General features: G+C 43.2%; 1 long non-coding RNA gene across 9 annotated transcripts in view; it reads right to left on the bottom strand.

Annotated features, from left to right (window-relative positions):
• Positions 1-18431, bottom strand: part of LOC107314540 — a 188819-nt gene that overhangs the window by 105412 nt on the left and 64976 nt on the right. The window contains exon 3 of one of the 9 annotated variants that reach the window (XR_004307354.1): positions 6001-6079. The exons of the other annotated variants lie outside the window; for them this stretch is intronic. This is a non-coding gene — a long non-coding RNA (uncharacterized LOC107314540). The remainder of the gene's footprint in view (positions 1-6000; positions 6080-18431) is intronic. 9 annotated transcript variants of the gene reach the window in all.

The raw sequence follows: 18431 nt of genomic DNA, 5'->3' as shown, positions 1-18431 counted from the left end.
TTTTCTGCTAATGGTTTGCTGGTTGGTGTCTTGAAGGAAGAGTGGAGAAAGACCAGAACCATCAGGAGTACTGAATGACTACAGCATAGCAGACACTTTTTTTTCCCCAGGGTTTAAGTCAACAGGAACCCTCAGACAGCATGAATTTAGGACTTCTGGATCCTGGTGCACACTGGGAGAGCTCCTTGCATCACCTGCTCTGAGCTCCAAGGCATCACAGTGCTGCTTTGCAGAATGGATCCTCTGGCTTACAGTTAAAATTCTTCAATTTGGGATAGTTTATCTTCCAGAAAATACAAAGGGTTTCTGTCGAAAGCAGACAATTTTTCCACATACAGACACCTAATACTTTAATTAAAAAACTTTTCTAATGGGGAGAAAAAAGGAGCCTAAGTGATAACTTTCAACTATGTCTTCAATTGCACCTTCTCCTAACGACATCTGACAAATCCAATGCACCAGTTGGGATGTGTTGCAAGAACCAACAACAGTAACAGTTTGATGTCTGCCTTGGTTCAGCCCCGCGTGGGGAGGAGGTTTGGCAGAAAGCACAACTGTCACGCGGGAGCCTCAGCAATGAGTCGTCTTCTGGCTAATATTCCTCCACTGCAATGGGAAGTCAAACCGGCTAGTAGCCACAGCAACAGCCCAGGATCCTGAAATATCACTATGGTTATTTCACATCACTCTGGGGCTACCCCAGTTCATCCTGCTATCACTCAAGACATTATTTCATAGGGATTTTATTAAACCAGTGCAATTTGATACATGAATAACACCCACATTCATTTTAGCAGGAATTGTGTTAACTGCACTTCTGCCTGTAAATGTAGAGAGTCAAGCCAGGACAATGCCATGGTGTTAAATAAAAACAGACAGACCACAGCCCTTAGGTGCAGAACAGCTGTGTACCTTCTCCCCATTATCCCACTTGCAGTACCTGTCCTACTAAGGCCAGCAAGTGGAGGCTACAGCATCCATAACCCCACAGCTCTCATGTAGAAAAGTTACAAACCATATATACCATATACCGGGTGTCCTTCAGTGCCAAATTATTGAATATGACTGTTATATGTGTACCTGTTCTGACCAAGAAAATATAGGTTGCTCCAAAAGTAATGCATTCCATTTATTTCCATGGAAACCACAACAGATTTAAAGAATACAATAACACTGTTTGACAGAGCAAATTCTCAGCTACAAAACACTATTTTTTCAATACAGTTACCACCATTTTTTGACAGCAATTGTTGATAGGAAAATATTGCCCACACAATCCATCCTTCATTGACTCAAACAAGTGGAAGACAGAAGATGCCAAATCAGGACTATATGGTGGGTGTGGCAGGGCAGTCCAGCCAAAACTGGCAATGGGCTCCTTGGCCTTCAAAGTGACACAGGGCACAGTGTTATTGTGATGCAGAAAAAAAGGCTGTCTTCACCTCTGGCCTGACTCTGGAAGTTTTAGCATTCAGCTCCATCAGCATCATGATGGTCAGAGTTGATGGTTTGTCCAGGTTCCAGAAAGTCCAGAAGGATCGCCCCTTTCCCATCCCCAAAGACAGTGGCCATCACTGTACCCACTGATCAAGATGTTCATGGCCCATCCAGAACATGGCTCATCTTTCAGAGCTGCTGCCACTGCTGAAATCCACCACTGATTACCTCCACTGGTTGGTCTCCATAAATGTTCACCAAGTATTGACGAGCGCCAGTGGGTGCCACTTTTTCTGCACAGAGGAACTCAAAGACAGACCTTTCTTTCATCCACACTTCCATGCCAGATGCCATTCTGTCAGACTGCCCCTCTGCTGCCACATGGCAACAACATGTAGTGGAATACTAGTGAGAGGGTTCAGCCTATACTGCCATATCACCAACATCCACCTCTGATGAAGCAGGCCAACATAATAAAATAGGAGGCATTACTTTTGGAGCAGACCTAGTAGAAGGAAGTACTGAAAATCAGTCTCTTCCAAACAATAGAAATCAGCAATTTCAAAAGATGAGGAAGCAGATCCACGTTTCAGATAAATTACTAATGACGTATCCTGCAAAATCAAACCCATTAAAGTGTGTCTGGCTTCAGGAATATTAAAAAAAGAAAAAAGAAAAAAAGATGGTGTTAGTGCTTTCCAGAGTCATCCAAATTCCTTCACAAAATCAGTCAAGGTTAAAGAAGAGAAACAGTGTTATTCTAATTGAACAAAGCATTACATTTCCGTTTATTTATTTATTTATTTTACTACAAGGTTGGAAATGCAGTTGTAAAAGAGCAAGATAACCAGAAGCCTCAAGTTTAGAATTTACCTTGTGCTAACCTCTTTGCTCCTGTCTCGCTTGGGATTTTTCCTGAGGTGTTCTTCCACCACACAGAGCAGCTCTCAAAAATCCCTCTCATTTGATTACTACTGTAGGAGACCCCATTTTATTCTGCAACCTTTCTTTAGCAGCTAGAGAAAACGCAGGGCAGTGATATTTCTACCTACGCTCATCATTTCTCTTAGGAAGTCAGAAAATGCAGCTAGCAGCTCCCATTATAAATATCATATGCCTAAAGATCACTTCTGTGTGCAAACAATTTCAGTTCAGTTTCAACTACCGCAATTTCCCCGCTAACGACTTCTCGTGTTTGCATCCATCTCTAATGCGAAGGCTCACTGGGGCACAGCGTGGGCTGCTGATTATTTATCTGTCTGATCAACCCAAACAACCTGCCCAAGCAATTTTCCAAGGGCTGATTTCTCAGCAGCTTGAAGGCACGGTTTTTCAGCGTTACTCGCCCTTCTGCCTGCCCGCTCCTTAGCGAAGATGTTAATTCAGAGCAGAGCTGGCAGCAGTCCCCTAGCACCCCAGGGGGTTCCTCCTAGCAGCATGCAGGCAGTCATTAGGCTCTGACTATAGTCTGTCAGCCCGTCCAAGTCACTGGTCCCTCATCCAAGCCAAATGGTTATGCCAGCTCATGCCAAGTCATGCCATAGAATAACAGCAGAAATAACTTACATTTTAAATCCCCAAAGGCAGCTACCGCATCAGACTGACTGATTAGAAAATAGATGCTAAAGCATCAAGAATGGAGCTTGAGGCTCCTGCTCACAACAAAGGAACAAAAAAAAAGTGCTTAAGCCAGGTGCAGGCTGGCTCATTTCAGGTGCCTGACTGACATGTCTAACAGGATCTTGTTTAAGCAGAAGAATAATAAGTGGCCTTTGCTGTGACAAGCTACAGGTGAGGTTCATTTGGAACTCAGGTAGCATGAACCACCTTTCTGAACACCCATCTTTTTCCATTGCATGAGCAACCTCTGGGCGTTTAGGGCCAGAGGAACGAATCTGGGGTGAGTGAGCATTGATTTGAGCACCGAGCTTTTTAAGAGACTGAGAAAACAACTTATATTTAGCACAAGGGCATGCCATGTAAGTTTCAGACACTACCACTGAGAGCTGAAACCCGTGGAAAGATGTACCCACTGTAAGAGGAAAAAGAGAAAAAAAACACAACTTGGAAAAAAATAAATAAATCTATTAAAATTATATTTTTCCCTCAAATTGAAATACATTTTCTTTTTTTTTTCTATTTTTTAATGGAAACTTTTCCCAATGTCTGTAGGGTTTCAAAAGCAAGGAGGGTACTCTTGAAAAGGGATTTTCTGGTAGCAAACCACTTCTGTAACAATGTGCACATAGCTCTCAGAGGGATCAGTATGATTCAGTGTTGCTTGAAATCACTAGTAGCTATCTGTAGCGGGATGGCAATATTTGGGTTATTTAGACTTCTTCTGAATATGGATCATTACAAATAGCTCATTATGGAGCATGTAAAATGAGGTGGTAACTGGATAACTTGACAACAAATTATTTTCACTACACACAAGTGCACGACAATCTATATTGGAAAATGATAAATTAAACTATTCATATGCCCTGAATTTGCTGTAATCTCTCAAGAGGGGAAAAATCTAGGTTAAATAATGGGCAACTAAACAAAGACATATGTTCAATGTGCATCACAGATCAGTGAGGCAATGAGTCGCTGGAAACACCGCAACAATAGCTTTTCTGGAGCTGCCAGCTGAACTGAGAAAGGCAGACACTCCTCCTTCCCTGATAAACCTTCCCCGAGACCCATCTCTCCTTCCACTGCAGTCAGGCACAGGCATTGCCAGAGCCACAGGAGGAAGCACCAGCCTGCTTTCTGTATAGGTGCACAGACTGTTCTGCAGCCCAGACTGCCAGGGGAGCAATGGGATAGAAGCCATCTCTGGCAGCCCCCAGAGCTGGGGAAAGGTCCCTCTTCCATCCCAGAGCCTTCCCACCAGGTGCTGGCTGGACATGGGGCAGCGGTGGCCAGGGCGAGCCGTCCCTGAGATGCATGCGTGGCTCTGGCTCGGCTCTTTGTCTGTGCAGGAGGGGGCCGGCGGAGGGCGAGCCAAGTCAGAGCATAGCCAAGCGAGAATGTTCTGGCAGCCCTTCCTGGCGGCCTGAGCAAAGTTATTTATCACTTTGTGCATTTTCCTTCTCATCTGTGTACAGCCGGCTCCAATGGCTCAGCTTGCGTTTTGCCTCGCAGAGCCAAGCCAGTCCCTTGGCTGTGCTCTGTCTTGGCTGTCCATTCACGCCTTCTGTCTCCTCCAGCTCTGCCTGGAGCAGAGCAGGAGCCCAAATTAGGGGCAGGGATCTATCACCAAGCAAGAGACTGAAGCACCAGTAACCAGCACCGATGGCAAGGAGCACGCCTCTGCCCAAGGCCGGTGAGCGTGCCTGGCTGAGGACACTGTGCACGGTAGCTTCCATGCTCCCAGGCAGCCTCTGCTGGAGACCTCCAGTGCCTGCTGACGGCTGTGAGACGTTTTCTTCCATTTATTTCAGGGATCGCGCCTTCGTGCTGATTTTTCCAAATCAGGATGTAACAACAGTAAATTTCCAGCAAATTTTTCCAATTCTATAGACTTTATTTTCCATAACGCTGGTGTATTTTGCCAAAACGCCTAACATAGGTGTCTAAATCAGGCTTGAGCATTCAGATGCTTACAAGGGTAACACTTGCTCTTGGTAAGGGCACACCACACTCCACTAAACCCTAAATACTGGAAAAACATATCAGCACAAACTCCATCAAGCCTTATATCACCACAGGTGCAGGCTACAGCCCATCCTGTGTTACAGGATCTTGCCAAAGACAGAACTCCTGAATTCAGATGCCATTCCTCTCCTCCTTCCTGAGTCTCCCATGCAGTTTTCTCTGGAGCTCAAACATTCAGCAACAAAGTTTTTAGAGTAAGTGCAAAATCTGTGTTTGGGGCAATACAGATTTTTATACTGAACTTTGCAGTTACTGGACAATTCCTATGTACACAAATGGATCTTGCCTACCTCACTCTATCAGAGCTGGTCCCAAGAGGTAAAACCCCCCCATGGTTTTGATCAGATACTTCTGACTGGCAGATACAAATTGGAATGAAGCAGGGTTGAGGGCACCACCTGGTCGGCAGCAGCTTCCCAGAAGCACTCATGACAACAAAGTGAGTTCAGCAGCAGCTTCCCATCATGACCCCCTATTTGCATGCTGAGAACTTTCCAAAATTGGGTTGCAATTTCTCAGATTTGGTCTCTGCCTGAAGGTAGAAGAGGAAGTTGAGTAAAATCCCTTCAGACCTTCTGAAACAAGAAGGGAATGAAAAATTGCATTTTCCGATTGTAATAAAAATTCTAACCTTTTTTTTTTTTTCTTTTCTTTTTTTTCCCCTTTGTAAAACTGCTTGAGATTTGAAGAATGGCATAGCTATAATTCCCATGACAGGCCAGATCCAAAGCAAGCTGAGGTCAAACAATTCATGGCTGATCTCCCTTGATTTTGCCTGGCTCTGAGGAACATCCTACAGGTAGGCAAACAATTTGTTGAGAAAATTGTTCAGAACAGTTGTGCCTATTTTCTACTTGGGAGTTGCTTGGGAACAGGCTCAGATTGTTTGCAATGTATCTAGGGCTTGGATGTACTCACCAAAGCCCAGCTTTGCTCCATCCTCCTCAATTTTTATTTTAGATCCTTGCTCCATGAATAATCTCCTCGAAGAAAATATCTACAAGCAGACGAAAGGACGTCTTTAGGTAAAGAATTTGTAACTAAATCATTTATACAATGATTGGGGTTTTTTTTGTAGCTGGGTCACAAGCAGATGATTTATCAGTGTTACGCATCTCTTACACATACCTTGCTGTATCTGAGGTCCTGAAAGCTGTTTACCTTAAATGCCTCGCAGATAGAGTGTTCCTACATTAGGGCTTCACCCAGTGAAGCCTTTGGTTGGCAGAGGACTCACCACCCCATCTCCATACAGCTCCCACATCTGGGCCATTCTCCCCTTTGGTACTAGACTTTTAAGGTCATTCCTTGGTCCCACTGCTTTCTTAAATTCTACTTCAAGTGATTTAATTCTGCCTTTTTTTTTTTTTTTTTTTTTTTTTTTTGCCAGAGGAAGATGTAGAAAAACAAACAAAACACGGTACCACTGTGAATATTCACAATTAGTGACAACACTCTAAAACAGGAAGGTTGTTTCTTGGGGAGGGAGACTGGTGTTATTTTGAATGAAGGAAAGAGTGCAGAGATCTTGCAATGTTTGCTATAAATGGGTTGTTATGGTGAACATTCCTGTCAACAAGTTCATTAGCTCAGAGATCCACGAGTGAACAGAGACCAAAAAATGTGTTTAAAAATTCAAGAACAGATTAATGGACAATATTTTGCAATCTTTGTCTAGCTTTGCTTCTCACTGAGAATTAGTAACTTTACTCCAGGCCAGATTCAAAGAGTCTTTACTCATGCAGAGCAGCACCATGTTTTATGAGTAACCCTGGTGATATTTAAAGCTGTTTGTTAGAATAAGTCTGGAGTCAAAGTAAGACGGTGGGAGGCATGGGCTGAATCACCTTGATTAATCAAGAGTAAGATTATTGTTTTTATATGTGTATATATAAATAAACATAGCAGGAGTAAGGAGGGATGCCTGGATTGACAGGCATATGGGAGAACTACTTTATACAGCAGGCTCCTCTTTTAACAGAAGAAAACACCCCAAAATTATTTAACGTCAGGAAAAGGGGAATTCACACCTTCAGAAACAATAGAAGATCAAGCCATTTTGCGGGTTTTACTCTCAACAGTTCTGGCTGCCTCCTGTGATATTACATAAGGTCTATGCTGCTCTTCATAGAAATGATAGATGAAGTTTTCAGAGCTGCCCAAACGCCTTGAAAGCATATGGTCCATTTTCCAAAATAATAGGATCCTTGGGATTCTAAATCCCACTGAATTTCAGCACTTCTGGGAAAGTTCTCATTAGCTTCTAAATCAGGACATATTTTTTCAGTATGTTCCCCGTTTCATTTTATCTCAGGACTCCAGCCACGACAATACATCAACAACAACATCGTCAAAACGTAGCGCTAAAATCAAAAGCACCGTTGTGTTTGACTGCTCTGTGAAAATGCCTCCGAGACCCACTGTGGACTACTGACATAACCAGTGAGGGAGGAAGGAACCAATTCAAAGCTCGCTGATGTAAAGGAAAGTCCACTCATTTCTATGGCCTTGAGTTGGACTTGGATCAGGCCCTGGAAGAATAAGGATGACATAAAAATAACATGACGCGTGCCAGATTCACCAATATGCTCTGATGTTTTGCCCGGCCCAATGATGCAAAGCAGATGGAGCGTACTGACAATCCTGGCCCACTTCAATCAGTTATTCCATCTCTCGTATTAGTTTTCATCAGGCGTTTTATTCATGGCATAAATACATTTATCTCATTAGTGCTTCTGCTACAGCATTTCAGAAGAAAGATCACCACTTTTTATCTTCATCAGAGAAAAACACGCCATACTTTCTCACCTTTTCACTACCAGTTTGCTATGGGGTTTCTAAGACGCTCATTAGCACATCCCTGAGTTTTGCTGTGCTTCCTTGGGGCTTATAATTAATTGAGTTTTGTTGTATTTAACTGCTGTAATCCTTCCGCCCAAACAAATCACAACCACGCAGTTCCACAGTTGTACCCTCAAATAAGACATTAAGACAATTATTTTGCAAAGTACTTGCACTCACCTTATAAGTTTAAACAGATGTTTAAATCATATCAAAGCTACCCCAAAATAAGCATTTATGTATTTTACTGAACCAATGCCAGAAGATGCATTTAACAGAAACTAGCCTGCTATAAAAATTACCCTGCTCTGTCTCTACCTCTCCTATTACTACAGAAAAAAAGGGCTGAAATCCACAAGGGAATATTTACACATGAAATGTTTTTGCACTCGGTGTCTTAGCAAACAGAAAAAGCATGCTTTGTCTAACACTATATGTCAGCAACAAGGGCCTAATACTGAGTTTTTAGCATGCATGGTTATTACAAATACAGGCATTAATGTACATTAAAAGCTACTGAATGACTGAGAACTTAAGTAGATTGGATGGTGTCCCTCAAAATGAAATAATCTATATTTGGCTGGTAATTCATTTCTTCTGAGAGGGTATTTGCTTGACTCTGCACATATTCCTCATTGCAGAAATAGCTCGGGTGATTGCTGCCTGGCTCTAACCTCTAGCCAGCTAACCCGGGAGTAAGCATTAGTGCTGAAAGGCCAAATCTGAGTTTCCATATCCCCACTGGATACATCTCCAAAAAAATGTCCCAAACAACCTGGATAACAGCTGCACTGCTCAGAGCTTACTCACTGGCACAGGGTTCTGACTGTATCCAAATTCTCCCCCTGAAGAAAAAGGATTATAACACTCATCATATCTCACTTGTCATCTGTCCGGACTGTAAATGGATTTGAGGCAGGAACTGTCTCTCTCTGTCTACAACAGCCCCACCACAGTCAAGTTCTAGCCATGTCTGAAACATCACACATCATAACTCTTCTTCCTTTGGACTGAACTGCAGTTTTGCCATGTTTAATTTTGTCCTATCACTCCTAACGTTATAGCACTTGGCCATACTTCCTCTCTTCTCCGTTCTGTTTATTTGTAGAAAGGAAGAAATGCCACAGAATAATGGTTTTGTGCAGGCTTAGGCAGAGTGAAGATATTGCTGGAAAACAAATACCGAGAAAGAGCTGAGACGTTTATTTTCCTGCCGGGACTCAGTGATGCTGAGACGGTGTTCTACCACAGCACATTTTGAAGTTGCTGCACCAGTACCACCTCTAGACCCAATCAATCAATGAGAGCCCAGCTATCCATCCCTTCAAGTAGGTTTGCAAGCCCTAGACTTGGCTATTTCATACAAGATGCAAAGCAGGTGCAGTGTGTAAATGACTGAAACTCCCGTAAATAGACCAGCAGGGTACAAACCTGCTTTCCTTTACTATGTGAAGAAATGGACCACTGGCAAGGGACAAGGACATGGTATTTCTGTGCAAGCTAACAGCATGACCACTACCTCAAGGAGCTCATTGATTCCAAAGAAATCCTTTCATGAGATGAATGAAGCTATCTCTACAAAAAGTCCTTCTTCTGGCTTCTACCGTGGCTGGTTCCACTCCTAGGCACCATGGAAAGGAAGAAAAGGTCTAGAAAAACATCTCTGCATGAGAAGGGAGATACGCTGCCAACCCTGCTCAGTTTAAAGCCAGTCCTTGCCCCGGCTGCTTCACTGGTTCCTGTCTCACACCACAGCCATGTGTGTTTATCTACCTCGTTTATTTTTGATGGCAGAATATATTCTGCATGTTTTGTATGACCTAGGGTAAAGCAGCATCCTCCAAGGCTCTCCATCCAGACAGGCCAGTAAAACAACTATCCGCAGTTTCCATGAAGACTGCCCAGGAGCAAGAAAAGAGCACTATCAAGAGATCATTCAAAAGCACTCAGAAACAGCCACGGGGGCAGATTTAACAGGCTGCGATATAGGGTTTGTAAAACACGTTTGATGGAGCATTTTATATTGCTTTAAATTTGGAATTCTTTGGAGAGTGTCTGAGGATTTTTAGGAAGCAAACACAATCCTCTTCCTCCATGCACATACACATAGACACAAAAAGCTCCTTCATCACGCAGGGAGTTGGCATCCTGAGGCTCTGACCTCAGCTCACTCCTCAGATTTATCAACTGTGTTACAGAATCAGGGCACACTGAGCAATATTTGGGAAGTGGGCTAGGGTGGGTCTTCCTTTCCTCTTCTTTCCCTTCCTTTCCCTTTTCCTTTTTCCTTCATTTCCCTTCATTTCCTTCCTTTCCCTCCCCATCTAGGGTATTCAAGTAAGCTGGGATGTGGCTTGGATAGGATCTAACAAGAGCTCTCAGCTCACTAAAATGAGGTGCTATGGTGGTATCTTAATTGAATACTTGGAGTTCCTTTCCCTGGGGTAGATTCTCAGAATATTTTGAGGTTGTCTCTTTGGAAATATATAATAAAAAGGTATTTTTGCTGCTTTACAGTTTCTTCACATCCCTGCCTTTCAGTAGCCAAGTGAGAACTAAACCACCAAGCAGGATAAAACCCCAAAGAGATGGTCCAAGTTGCAATAGAATGAACAGGCAAGATGTTCACTGTCAGCAAATTGGTGCAACTCCCTGGCAAGAATAACCTTCTCTGAGTACTTCAGCTGGAGGACAGACCCCCACTATCATTCACTTCTAGGACTCCAAAGCTCCCAGACAAATCTCCATGCTACCTACAGAACAAGCCAGCAGCCAAATATTCATCCTCTATCCCATGATATTTACTCAGCAAAATTGAAACAAATGGGCTGAAGAGGTATTTTGACTAATTTTCCCAGCTCGCCCTCAGTTATTCCCCTGCACATCCATTCACAGCCACTCTGAAGTCCTCCGGAGCCTCATAACTCAACCTTCTCAACTTTCCGTGCTCACATGCTGGTACAGCATCTCCCACACACTCTCTATGTACTCCAAATGCCTGTACTTAAGCCTTGTCAATAGAAAGGAAACTAATTGCATCTCAGTGCTCAACATGCTATTAGCTCCTTTCCTGAACCAGGGATCCCCTTGACCACAAGCAGAGTGCTTACAGTTTTAATCTGGCGGCAGCTGCCTTAAATTATGTACCGTTGCATCTAAACCAACTGCAGGTTGCTCTGCCTAGCTCAATTTACCAGACATTAGGATGCAAATTAGCAACTGATCCTTAGAAACTTGCCCTCCTCATAAAGCCACATTAGCTGCTCCTATCGCTGCCAGCATGCACAGCGGGACTGAGGCATGCTGCTGAGCAGCACAGACCTCTAGCAATCCTGCTTAGATCTTGTAGTTTATTATACAGTCAGAGATATGCGACTTCTTCAGACAAAACAAAATCAGTGCCAAAACTTCACTTAATATCTCCAAAAATCCAAATCTTTATTATGAGTCAAAGAAGATTGACTAATTCCATTGATTTTAAACACATTCTTTGTTACTTCCTCTCTGCTGGAAGCAGATACACAAAGGGAAAAACCCTTCTGATATTCTTGCAGCCTGACCTAAGCTGTTCTTACATGATTTCCAGTTTCTGTTCTGGATCAAAGACATGCACTATGCAGGAGCCATCAGCAGGGACAGAATTCAAGACCTTGAGCAGTGAAACCACATGGTTTGGAGTTCTGTTTGTTTGGTTTTTTGCTTCTGGAGTTAAAGGGCTAATATAGGTTAAATCCTTACAGTTTCCTTTAAGTACTAGACTTGAGACTGCCAAGCACCGTAGAGACAAATGAGCATAAGGAAACCCAACATGCTGACTGATAGACTTGAACACAATATTACATCAATCTTCAACAAGTGGACTTTTCAATCAAGCTCCTGGTCAAGGATCTTTTAAGTGTCTAGAATTGGACGCTAAAGCCACACATATTCCCTAAGAGGTCAGATTACTGTCTTCACTTTATAGATGAGAATTTGTATGTACCTGTTTGCAATTACAGCCTTGGGTATCTCCCTGGACAATGCTGAAATCTGTACAACTTCAGTTTAGGCTGCGGATGCCCCATCCCTGGAGACATTCGAGGCCAAGCTTGATGTGGCTCTGGGCAGCCTGGCCTAGTAGTTGGTGACTCTGCACACAACAGGGGGGTTGAAACTAGATGATTTTTGACGTCTTTTTAAACCCAGGCCATTCTATGATTGTTGTTCTCCCCATTTTTTATGTTGCTCACCTAGACAACAAGCTCTCCCCCTCTTGTATACAGCAAAAGATGAAACAAAACTTTCATATCAGCTGGAGCCCCTTGATGCTATTAATAAAAATGATAATAATGAGGGAGGTCTGCAAATTAGCAACCCTTGCTACAAGCAGATACACCCAATTTAACACAAATCATTGCAGGCTCTTGCCTGCTTATAGTGGCTATTTTAATCATTGGTGACTAATGCCTGTGAGGGCTATTCCAAGGTTTGACATGCCTCAAACACAAGGAAAAAAAAAAAAACAACCAAAAAACAGGGAAATCTTGTAGGGACCAGAGAGAGGAAGAGGACTAAGGAAGAAGTTGTCTGAAATCAAAGGTTCACCTCTAAAAAGCGGTCAGTTCATACCACCCATTTTGCTGCTGGGGTCACTGGCTAATTCCTCTTAGAATAATAGCATGATTTCTCTTCTTCTGGTGTGAAACTAAGAAAAACAGCCACGCTCTGGAAATGCAAACAAAAGCTACCTGTCCCTTCTTTGGTTATGGAAATGGAGGTCAGCCTTTTTATTTTGAAAGGGGACAGAGTAAAGGAGCTGGAATGCTGCTTGGCACACCACCCAAAAGGAAATCTCTGCTTAAATATTTGACAGGAAGAGAAAAAAAGAGAGGACAGGAAACAATGCAAAGGGAGGGGGTGGGAAGGGACCTTCTGCTCCATGCAAGTGCTGCATTCCTGCAGAGGAAAAGGGCTGCACAGCAAATGAAAGGAAAGCTCTCTCTGTCTTTCCAGAGCACCTTTCTAAGGAGTAAAGGAGGTTTCCTCCTGGAGAAATGCTGACCAAAGCCACCAAGCACTGAATCCCTCAGATAAGCCACACTGCTCTTTTTTGATGGAACAGCTTTAGGTTTACAAGCACTTGTGACCATCTGACAAAATCTGGATCATGTCGTTTGAACACTGCGAAAGAAACTCTTTCTCAAAAAGTTCAGAAAAATATAACATATATACATACGTATATTTGTAGGGAATAAAGAGCAAATGAAACATAAAACTAGCAAGTTGGACACATATGGTATAGAACACTGAGTCATCATTATTATTTATATGAAGTCCATCAGATCTGTAATTAACATGGGCATCCAGGACTTCATTGTACTGCATCTGAACAACCAGTAGCAGAAAAGTCCTTTACTCAGGACTCACCTGGGAACAAAGCTACCCCTGAGTATCTACTGCTACTTCTCCCAGTACCTGCTAATTCCACCCATGACAATGTCAGAAAACCAGGAACTCTTCAAGACTAAGGTGGTGGAGACACAGCTAAAGAGGTACAGACTGTCTCCCCTAGCAGACAAATGCTGTAAATGCTAAGACAAAAAAAAAAGAAAAAAAAAAGGGATAAAAATGGATAAAAATGCAGCATATCATCCCTGGTATTTGAGGGCTAACACGCATGGCAGCTTAGCTGCTTTCAGACAGAAAACATGGGAAGAATAATTCAAATCCTCTCGTTGGCTTTTCTATTACAGTATTGCCAACACACGTATGCCTTCTGACACTGTAAAATATTTACATTCACTCAGGTTTAGCTCTCCAGTGTTGGAGGCTTCAAACAGAACTGATCATAAACAGCTCCTTAACTTTGTTGTTCTGGATTTTTTGTTAGCTTGTTTGTTTTGTTTAACTAGGAAGTAACACTTTTTGGTTCATTGCTATTGTGGCTACTGAATATTACCACTGGAAAGCCAATAGCCTTGATGCCACGGACCTATTTCTTCAAGTCTTTTATTCAGTATGTGCTTGTTTACCAATGTGGCTTCATATTGTTGGCTAAGATCTGTAGACCCCTGGTGTGGCTACAGGAAATATTTCTAAAGCGCTCCTTTTCTGAGAAGTCTGCAGCATAATAGCCATCTCTTTCCATGAGGCTTCTGCATCAGCTAGTTGCATTAGAAGTGCTTTCTCCGTCTTTTCCCTCCTTTCCACCTCTCTGTCCTTCCCAAGGGCATATCTTGGAGGTAGCAAAAATTTCACCTCTTTAAGAGTTGGTAGCTAGAAACTGTCTCCATCCATCCTGTGTTGGAGCCAAATGGCAAGTCCAGCTTTCACTCTTGCAGCTCTCGAGTTATTTCACTTGGCTCTTTTCAGTTGTTACTGTCTCTATAACTCTCTTTGAGCAGTACAGCTGACAGTAGGCTGCCTACAGTTGTGCTTCACAGACCAGACGCAGACCTCTCCTAAAGAGACAAAACTGGAAGTTTTGTGAGTGACCCTGGCTGTGAAAGGACCCGTGTTCACCAGTAACCTGGGAAAATGCCCTACAGCTTGCTCTGGCTTGCAACTTACCAGGTACTCCTGGATACATCACCTTTTGACGTGTCACTATCCAGGCATAAATTTTCTAGAGAAGCTGGTGTGGTAAGAGGTAGCATTCATGTTTTCTAAAAGAGCCCTTTGGAAACCTGGTCTGTATTTAGGTACAAAAGAGGCTGTTTTGGAAAGCTGGTCTTACTAATCAAGGAGAGCAGTGGAACTTTTGCCTCCTTTGATTTGAAGTGTGACTTTTACAGATGCTACAACCTCAAATTTTGCCATTCCATTGAGGCCTGCATTCTGCAAAGTGATGATGAGAACTTGAATTTCCCTTTTTTGTCACCCAAAGACGCAGAGGTTCCTTGCGCAGAGCTATATCAAACCAGGAGTTTCCAGCTCTAACTCGGCTGAACTTTCAAAGCTGCCTAAATGATTTGGAAACCTAATTCACATTAAACTTTATGGGAACTGGACATCAAAATTCCCTAGGTGGCTTTGCAAAACACAGCTGTAACTAACTGCTGTGCAGAAAGGTTTGGGGAAAAGATTCTGATCTAGAAAAGGAGAGAGCTTTCAATGCCAAAAAGCTTTTGCAATAGAACCTCCTCACATGGAATCCACAGGGCTGATTCTAGGCTACCTCTTCAGTGAAGTAAATGGAGCCATTTTACAACAGCTAATCCTCCTTGCGTAACTCTTTATGCACCTGCAGAGGTTATAAACTAAGTGGGAAAAGGAATTTCTTCTGCTGAGATTCTAGTAATCCCTGCCACTGCAAACTATGGGGCTGATAGGTTGAATAAATCAAAACGACTGATGAACAATTCATGCCCAACTCATTCCCATTGAAGAAATTGTCACATTCCATCAGTGAGGCTGGTAAAATCTGTGACCATCTCCGCCCTTATCAAGCCTTAATTTCTTCTTCCTGTTTTGGCAATAATTTAACGTTAAAGGTCACAGAGTGAAATGCTCAGAGTCAGGAAGCGGAGGAGTTCTGATTTGATAACAACAGTATTTAGCCCCACGAAGCCCCACTTGGTATTTTCTCCTTCTTTGTTCCTTTTCAAGACCACGATCCATCTTCCACTGAAGACAATGGGAGTGTTTCCACTGAATTTAATGAGACTTGGATCAGGCCCTAAATGTCAGTATTACTCTATTAATATTTATGCTGTTGGAAGTATGTCAGAAAATATACAGGATGTGCAAAGTGGCTAAGTGAGCTGTAAGGATCATAAATTTTCCTGACTTAGTCATTTCTTCAAAAATCCCTAACATTTCTAATCTAACCATGGTAATAATAAAATAGCAGGATTCTAACCTTCTCTTCTTACTGTACAAACTGTAATCTGAGTTTGCTCTAGAGCATAAAAATCATCTCCTTTGCAACTCCCATCTAGCTCATGTCCAGCCTCTATCAAACACACACACACACATATGCGTGTACATATATAAATTATTTTGGAAGTTGCACATTACGTGATCAAAATTAAATGACTCAAAACCAATAGCCTGCATGATTTACAGTGCCTAAAGAGGCTTAGCTTAGCAGCCTTCAAAGGGGGGAGCTGAGCAACTAAAACTGTCATTGCAAGGCATCCACAGACATGACAAGTGGCAGCTACTCTGAAAAGGTTTCTCCAGGCTGTTTTCCTTGGGGTTTCCTCTTGACATGAGGAAAGAGTCAGCAGTGTGGCAACAAGGGGAGCCTGCTGGCTTGCCATGGGAATGACTGTCAGTGCAGGGTGTGTGGCAACCACAGCGGTCAGACTCTCTTCAGGCAGCTGCTCCAACCTCCACATTGCTGGAGAAGTGATGGGCAAAACAGTCCCAAAGGCCTGGAATTTCTGTTTTCCTTGACTAAGCCCCCAGCTGGTTGGATTCCTCCCTGCTTCGCCACCCCTTCCCAGCGGGCAGTGCTTGCCTGAGTGGGTGGAGGAATGCGGACAAGCTCACAGCATAATAGTCGACTGACCACCAGGGCTGTAGAGTAAGGTCACTGGGGAAAAACAGGCATTGAAGAATGCGTCTGAGCTATGCCCAAGCTATGCGGGAGGAGGCTTTGTCTCCTGTGGCACACTGAGCCCAGTCAGTGCCACAGACAGGATGGCAGGGGACAGGGAAAAATGACAGGAGATACTCTTAGGGACAACCTGGAACGGATGGCTGCTGGGTGCATCATCTCCTAACCCTGTTAGCTACCCACAGGTTGGCCTAAACTGAAGGACAATGTGAAAGACCATGGAAATCACTTAGAAATAAGCTACAAAGAAGACAAAAAGATTAACACAAGCTAATTCTGCTATACTGCTGGAGATGCATTGTTTCCGTTCTCCAGATTAACCCCCTCCAGGCTTAGAAACACACTGAGTTAGGAGATAGTATCATGCTTGAGGTAGGAGGGGACCTCTGGAAATCATCTTGTCCAACATCTACTCAAGCAGAGTCACCTACAGCCAATTGCTCAGGACGACACAATGAACTTCAAGAGAAAGTTCTTTAAAGATGCCTGGCTGTCTGAAAAAGAAATCCAGGAGACTTTCAACATCCACAAGACACCTGTGCATGTCTAAGCAGTTATCTCAGGGACATAGGGGCACTGCCATGTGTTTGAAGAGCACAGAAGTCAAAATTGAAGGAAAGCTCTCTGTAGCCTCCTCTCAACAACATCAGAAATAGAACATGAACACATTTCTATGCTCCAGCTTGACCCTTCAGCCACTTTCATCATTTCTTGAGATTCCCTCATTTCTTGCATCTCTTTAGCTATCCAACCCTGAAAACACAGTCCTCAGAGAAGAACCTGGCCTAGGCTGGGAAGGGTGGTAGTACAGGGAAAGCAATCAGAAAATGTGCCTTTGTACATGCATGTGAATACATTCACACCCTCCCAATTAAAACCCCTCTCTCAAATCAGCATTCTTACCAGAATGGCCATTTTCTTTTCCTACCCAGCATTCAGCAGCCTAAAGGGTAAATTTCTCCTTATGTGCACTTAAACATGAACACCAAGCTATTTTTTCTAGGCTTATCTTTATTTGTTGTTTAACTTGCCCAAGGAGTACCTTGGTTTACTAAATGAAGTAGCATCCTTTCTTATGATGGAACAGTGATATTGCTGACCCTGCTACCTCTCTTTATGTAGATGATCACAGCCACAGTAACAGTCCCACAACAGTTCACCTTATCTTTGAGGAGAAATATCACACGGAACAACTTTTCCCACTGGATCTACAAATAGAGCACTCTCTAGGGAATCCTCGATGTAGGGGGAATATTAAAACAACCAAACCAGAGAAAATCACTATGTCCCTAACTCAATATCCTGCCTCCACAGTGACCAGCATAAGACAATTCAAAAATGCCAGAAAATCCACAGCTGGATGGATTATCCTTTGTATCTAGGGGGTGATCTCTTCCTAGAGGCAGTTTCCTCTTCTCCTGTGAAGCCAGCAGCCCAACTTCTCAGCTTGAGCCTATCAATCTAAAGACCCAAATCTGAAAGATCCATTCCTAGAGGGACATTTTTGCTGGGACAAACATGACAGTCTCAAACCATTTCTCATGTTGCTAAACAGCAGCCTATGCAAAAACAGAATCTAAGGACTGAAGCTGGGATTTTCAACAGAGCACAGACTATTTCTTTCGAGATGCTGGGCAGCTTACAACAGCATGGTCTCTGAAATTCCCGGTCCATAGGATGAACAAACAAAACAGGCTTTTGTACAAAACCAGCTATTGTAACATTACTTCTTATTTTTCAAAGTATAGCGGAGCAATTAGTTCCGCAACGCTTCTGGACGGGTGTTTTATCACTCTGGTGATGGGTGAAAGGGCAGGAAGCAGAGGGACAGGATGGAATTTGGAGCATGACCCAAGTCCTGTCAGGACACAGGGGAGGGATGCTTTCCAAAAAAGAGATAACTGCCATGGGGGAAGTGATCCTCCTTGCCTCCGTATCCTGTGGATACAACCTTCCCCCCGAGCAC

Source organism: Coturnix japonica, chromosome 5 (assembly GCF_001577835.2).
Source record: "Coturnix japonica isolate 7356 chromosome 5, Coturnix japonica 2.1, whole genome shotgun sequence".
NCBI lineage: Eukaryota > Metazoa > Chordata > Aves > Galliformes > Phasianidae > Coturnix > Coturnix japonica.
This window is presented reverse-complemented; position numbering and strand designations above follow the sequence as displayed.